This window comes from Phoenix dactylifera, unplaced genomic scaffold (genome assembly GCF_009389715.1).
Source record: "Phoenix dactylifera cultivar Barhee BC4 unplaced genomic scaffold, palm_55x_up_171113_PBpolish2nd_filt_p 001635F, whole genome shotgun sequence".
Classification (NCBI taxonomy): Eukaryota; Viridiplantae; Streptophyta; class Magnoliopsida; order Arecales; family Arecaceae; genus Phoenix; species Phoenix dactylifera.
In genome coordinates this window covers 76,000-82,160 of record NW_024068939.1, presented here as the reverse complement: position 1 = coordinate 82,160, position 6,161 = coordinate 76,000, and the positions used below count along the sequence as shown (strand labels likewise).

General features: G+C 37.4%; 1 pseudogene; it reads right to left on the bottom strand.

Moving 5' to 3' along the window:
• Nucleotides 1-23: 23 nt before the first annotated feature.
• Nucleotides 24-5,389, bottom strand: LOC120108913 (annotated as a pseudogene).
• Between the last annotated feature and the right edge of the window lie 772 nt (nucleotides 5,390-6,161).

The window sequence follows — 6,161 nt, the reverse complement described above, 5'->3', positions numbered from 1 at the left end:
AGAGAGAAAGAGTACAATTTCACCTCTGGGATTTCGATCTCATCACCATCAACTTCAAGGCTCACTTGCCATGGTAAATCAGCGCAAGCTCTGTCCACCATATCCTTGGCACCTTCTTTGGCATATCGCAATTTGTTCACAAACTGTAGATAACAACATCAGTCAAACACAAAGTTTCACAGGTATAGTGTAGAAAAACTTATATTACCTTTTTGTCCTCATCTTGTTAAAAAACATGAAGGCATACCAAGATTCTTTTCGATAAAATACGGTTGAAAAATTATGTTCTCCACAAAAATGAGTTGCTTTGAATTTTCATAGTTGCCTAAGTAGTTCTTGCACAATAGGAATCTTGTTTCATCTACAATCAAGAAATTAAACTAATAATGACGGTCAAATAAACTCTTGGCCGAATTTCATTTGGCATGAATCATGTACAAAACTGGGTGTCTGCCTATACAACACCACCTCATGCTTTCTTCGAAGCACAGATTGCTCAAGACAATGATAACTGAAGAAATGCATCTATTCAACAAATAATAACCTTGCAATAAACCAAAAATGACTCTTGACTTGTCCACTTTGAAGATTCTTCCTCTGGAGAACCTAAACTTAAACTAGCACCAACATCTCCCTCAATTTGTTAACAATTGTTCGTTATTTTTCATTTGACAATGGCTAAGAATTGACAATGACCTGGTTAGAAAAAGCTCATAGGAAAAAGGGATGTATGTTACTTCATAATTTGCACCAAATCAAATCCAAACTACTATTTAAGATCTTTTATGATAATGTCTCTGTCAAGAAAACCATAGATTATTCTGTCAGAATTAGTTAGACAGTTGAATAGACACTTAATTTGTGACCAGACACTTGACTCCTATTTCTCTGCTCCTATAATAAATGTCTCAAATGAATAATGCAATTCCCTATATCACACATTTTTCTTGCTCCTATATCTAGGCTCTTTCCAAATATAATGAACCTAGGAGGGCTGATCTCTAATTATACGAGTTTAAGTGCTAGATCAAAGAAATCAGTTTCTATACCTGCAAAGTTGTTGTAGGTTTTATTGCATGCCCCACTCTTGTCCGAAGTTTCACGAGGAAGTCCGCAACAACTCAAAAAAATCCCATCAGATTAAGAGCAGGTCACTCCAATGTTGATTGCTCCACCTTAGTTTATAAATCCACTACTATATAAATGAGAAGATTTATTTGATCAAGGAAAAATTGGTTCCACAACAATAGATCCTTTGATTTCCTTCTGCTATTTACTATGCTTCCCTTCTTACATCACCCACCTAATGTTACATGATATCCAGGATCCATACCATATCAAAAATGTTTATGTAATTCTTGGAATTATATCATAACATGAGATAGCTTTGAACATAAAGACAATTTCTACATTCCAAATTCTTCTAGATGTGAAGCTAAATAGGACTCCATGAATAAATATTGCAAGTCTAAGATCAAGACCTCAAATAAATTTGCTTCCCTGATCCATATTATTGACACATTAATAAGATTTCTTCTCCTTCCCTTAAAAACCAGTCAGATTAGTTCATTGTCCTGAAAGAACCCTTATGATATTACAATGAATGAGTACAATGAGTCCATGCCTCCATGGTTCTATCACGGAACAAAATTATGTAAATTAAAACAAAAGTTGGATATCATGAAACCTAAAGAAATAAAGCATTACTTTAAGTCTTTAGAAAGGCTTCAATATTGAACCTTTTTTTTTGAGAAACTTCATAATGAACATTTAACAAAACTTATGAAGCAGTCACTGAAATTTAAACAGCATGTTAATGAGAACATATTGTAAAGCAATATAAACTACCCAAGATAAAAAAAATTCCAGTGAAAAGGGAGTGCAGGAGTAACCTGGCTATAGAACTTATCAGGCTTTCTTCTTCGCGCATCATGTGAAAGTCGTATGCAACCTTTGCATCACATCCAACACCTACACGATATAGTTGAAGGGAGGAAAAGGATAAGTACTTAAGAAAATTCACACCGACCAAAGTCGGGCCAGACAATATAAGCCAGCACACCTAGATAATTTGTCATAAACTTAAGTTTCTTTGTACTGCAGCTTTGCTCCCTATCATATTCTCTGATAGCAACATTCCAACGGTCGAGCATTGTGATTGCAGCATGGTCAATGTCATGCAGCAGGGCACCCAAACCACCTTGTCCTTCAACAGAAGACAAACCTCCTCCCATCGCAAAACCCTGGACAAGTCATTCCTGTTCCAAGAGGTAGTATAGCAACAGGTGGAGGAGATTCGAACTTTTCCTTTTCAATGGCATCGAGAACCCAGGCTACAGTACATCTCCACCACATACAAGAACTCTAAAATATTGCACGTTACGGAACAATGCCAGTCCTACCTCTGTCCCTGTGAAGCACTAAGCTCAAAACCTGAAATTTATAATCCTTAGAATCAGTATAATCACCAAAATACTGATAAATATTGCACAAGAACTGAATACTGATGAACACTCCAAATGGTATGCATGACAACTGAATACCGAGGACACTGAAATGGTTTGAAAACATTCATTTAAGAAGTACAAATTTTAGAACTTTAAAAAATGCAAAGCTATCAGGGTTCTACTTTCTAATCATTAATTTGAGCCAATTCATAAAAAATGCTGCACAATATTCAAGAGAAACAGAAGGACCCCTCTTCCACAACAGAATCAATCGAAGGCAGAATATGCCAAACAATTATCAAGGACAAATGGAAACAGGCACAAATCCATCATTCCAGGGTTCAATATATCACAGATCAGATCAAGTCAGACATCTGCAATCATTTTTCTCCATGCATGTAACATCTTACACTAGAAATGAGGAAAAGTATTAATAAGATAATGTCATAGCTAAAGCAACCTAAGGAAAACGGACCTGTAGAGGATTCAACAACATGTTCAGTCTCCTTCTAAGAGAAGGTCCATATTGAGCTCCACTCTTGGCATTGATGAAAACAAGAAGAGGCCTGGCATCCTGTGGCAAATCAACCAATTTGTGCTCCTTTTTATCAGTTGTGATCATGGTGCCTCCATTCTTCTGGATGCAGCCATTTTCAGTGAATTCAAGACTTGCTAACCCGCCATCCTGCTTCATAGAGTATCCATTCTTCTTTTCATTCGTGCTGACCAATGCAACAACCCCTCTAAGCATGGATTCAAGTACTGATCCTTTTTCTGAACTGTTCTGCAATTTGCCATTAGGATCTCCATAAAAAGAAGCATAATTGTACCCATGCTTGCTCCGGTTACGTCGCCTTCTAATCCGAACCCTAACTGATGATGCTATAATCTCTTCCTTGATAGAATTTAACATGCCACCAGTTGCTTGCCCTGTGTTTAATTCTTTCACACAAAGCGGAGACAGAACAAGCCTTCTAAAGGGACCCAAATCACAGACATTACCCGTCTCTTTTAATAACTTGGCATGACAGTCAACATGTATCAGGCGCTGACACCACAAGCAACGCCATATAGGTGAAGCACCAAGGAAAGGTATACCACATGGTTCATCACAGTAATAGCAAAAGGAAGATGTATCAGAATTGTCATCCATTTCAACCCATCTTTCTGACCAATGGTGCAGCAAGTGGGATGCACCACCTTGTGCTACACACTTGCAATCCTTTGTGGCAGAGTGGGAACAGTGAAAATGAGCTGCAACACCACATATGGAGCAACGGTGAAGAGGAAACGTTACAAGCACCCTTTGCACCAACAGTTTGTGTAGAGACCAATGAAGATAAACAGACACAACATGTTGAAGGCTGCTCACTATGACAATAATCTTCCATCCATGTATGGCGTGAAGTTGGACATTTTAATGTCTTCCGTGCCTTCTTCTTTTCCCTAGCAGCAGCTTTCACCCAGTTTAGGGATGCCTGTCTCTGCAGCTTAAGGAATGCATAAATGAGGGCCAACAGTCCAAATGATCCAGCGGTGACAAGCCACCCGAAAATATTCGGACCAGACACATCGGATTCAGCAGCTAGTTTCAAGAGTGCAGAACCCAAGTCCATCACTATTGACCAGACTTGCACCTTCCCAATATCTATTGCTTCTTATTGAACTCAACACTCGCCACAAGCCCTAGCAGCAAAGAGACTCCGAAGCAAACCTGGAACCAAGGTGCAACCAACATCTAGTTTCTAATTAAACAGCACTGGATGGCACTAGGTTTGCAGCAAACAATGACATCATGAAAAATCATGCAAATTGAAAAAGCTAGATGGTAAACATCCGATAAGGAAAAAAAATAAATTAATATGACAACCGATGGTATGATAGCTGTAGCTCAAACCTTGCAAAACAGAAACAAAGAAATCAAACAGAAACTTGGCTCTGAGATGCATTCTTAGAACAGAAAATGGTTTGACCCAAGTACAATTTCATATCACAGCCTTCTAAATTCATCATACCAACATAAATAGGTACGCAAAAAAATTGTGATTTTAGGACAGCAATAAAAGAGAAAGTACAATCTTCTTTTAAGTCCAATACATATAAGAAGTCCAATCCATTAATCAAGTTTCAACCAGCCCCCCTTTCCAATCAATACCAAACATCATGCCACCCAATCTTTATCTAAATCTTCACAGATAAATCTCTGCCTTCCCACCATCAATTACCGTTCTTCCCGCAGAATTGAAACATATCCACAGTATTTAAACATTATTAGCAATTAAGAACTAGGAGACCGACCTTATATCAAATTCATTACAAGAAAACACAGAGAAATTTCAAAAAAAAAAGAAGAAGAAAAGGAAATACGAGTTTACAGATGACACGCACGCATTCAAGGTTATATCGATCCAGAATCCAATTAAAAAAAATCAAAACATTGCATAAACCCAAAAAAAAACAGCCAAGAACAACAACTACAAGCAATCGCCCCACCATCCAATCAAACCCAGAAAAGATCGGCACCAGATCTATCCAAGTTAAACCTCAACCAAAAAACCAAAACCATCCCCCGATCCACATTCCCAAAACCAGAATTCATCCCGGAAACGAAGCAAAACGTACCTCCGAAATCGAAACCAAACGCCAAACAAAGAGAGAGAGCGAGAGCGCAAGAGATTCGAAACCGCCCGAAAACCTAAATCTCTCTAGATTCGTCACCCTTTATCGATCTCTCGCTTGGAATCTTGAAGGGAAAGGAAGCGCGGAATCGTGGGACCTTGTTTAAGGGGCGGGGCGGAAAACGTCGTCGTAGTCGTCGTCGGAGTTGCCGGTTTAAAGGCGGAGGGGGCGGGACTCCGTGAACGAAAGCAGCGATTTTTTTTTTTCTTTTGTGGTTTTCGTTTCTTTCTTTCCGCCCCTCTCCTCGCCCTCCGCTTTTTTCCTGTCTTTCTCAAATAAAGAAAAGAATAAAAAGGAAAGGAAGGAGTTCGAACTCTTTTTATTAACTTCTCCGTCACGCTGTTTGGACTTTAGGGGAGCTCCCACGAGGAGGGATTCCTGGTATTACCGAAAAGGAAAGAAAGTGACCGAGAACGCTTGGTTAAATCTTGGTAGCTTTTTCTAACTACTCGTTTGATTCGTGAAACCAATATATATATATTAAAAATATGAGGTATTTAAAAATAATTTTAGCATATTTGATTGATCATGAAAAAATGGTCCGAAGTAAGTATGTTTAGTTGAATATCTACTTTTTTAAAAAAAATTATATAAAATATATATTATATACTTAATAAAGAGAAAGATCTTACCTATATAGATTTTGATGGCTTAAGAATATTTTTTTAAAAAAAAACTTTAATTTTCATGTCTTTCATGAATTTTTCTTTCCACCAATCAAACAAGAGGTATTTCTTTATTTTCTTGTTGATCACACTTTTCCTTTTTTGTCTGCGAACCAAACGAGCCCTAAGGATGCTTGTCGACTATTGATATAGTTTTTTTGAGTTATATATAGTAGATAAATGAACACATTATTCTATAATGAAAAATTTATAGTTTTTGATTTTTTTTTTCCAATGATCATGAAAATAAATGGTTTCTAAAAGCTCTACTTGAAGGATGAGTAGGCTGCAAAAATGAAGCTCAAAAGTTGGCTAATTTAGGCTGCTTTTTTTTTTAGATATTTTTATTATTTTAAAAATTCTACCAACC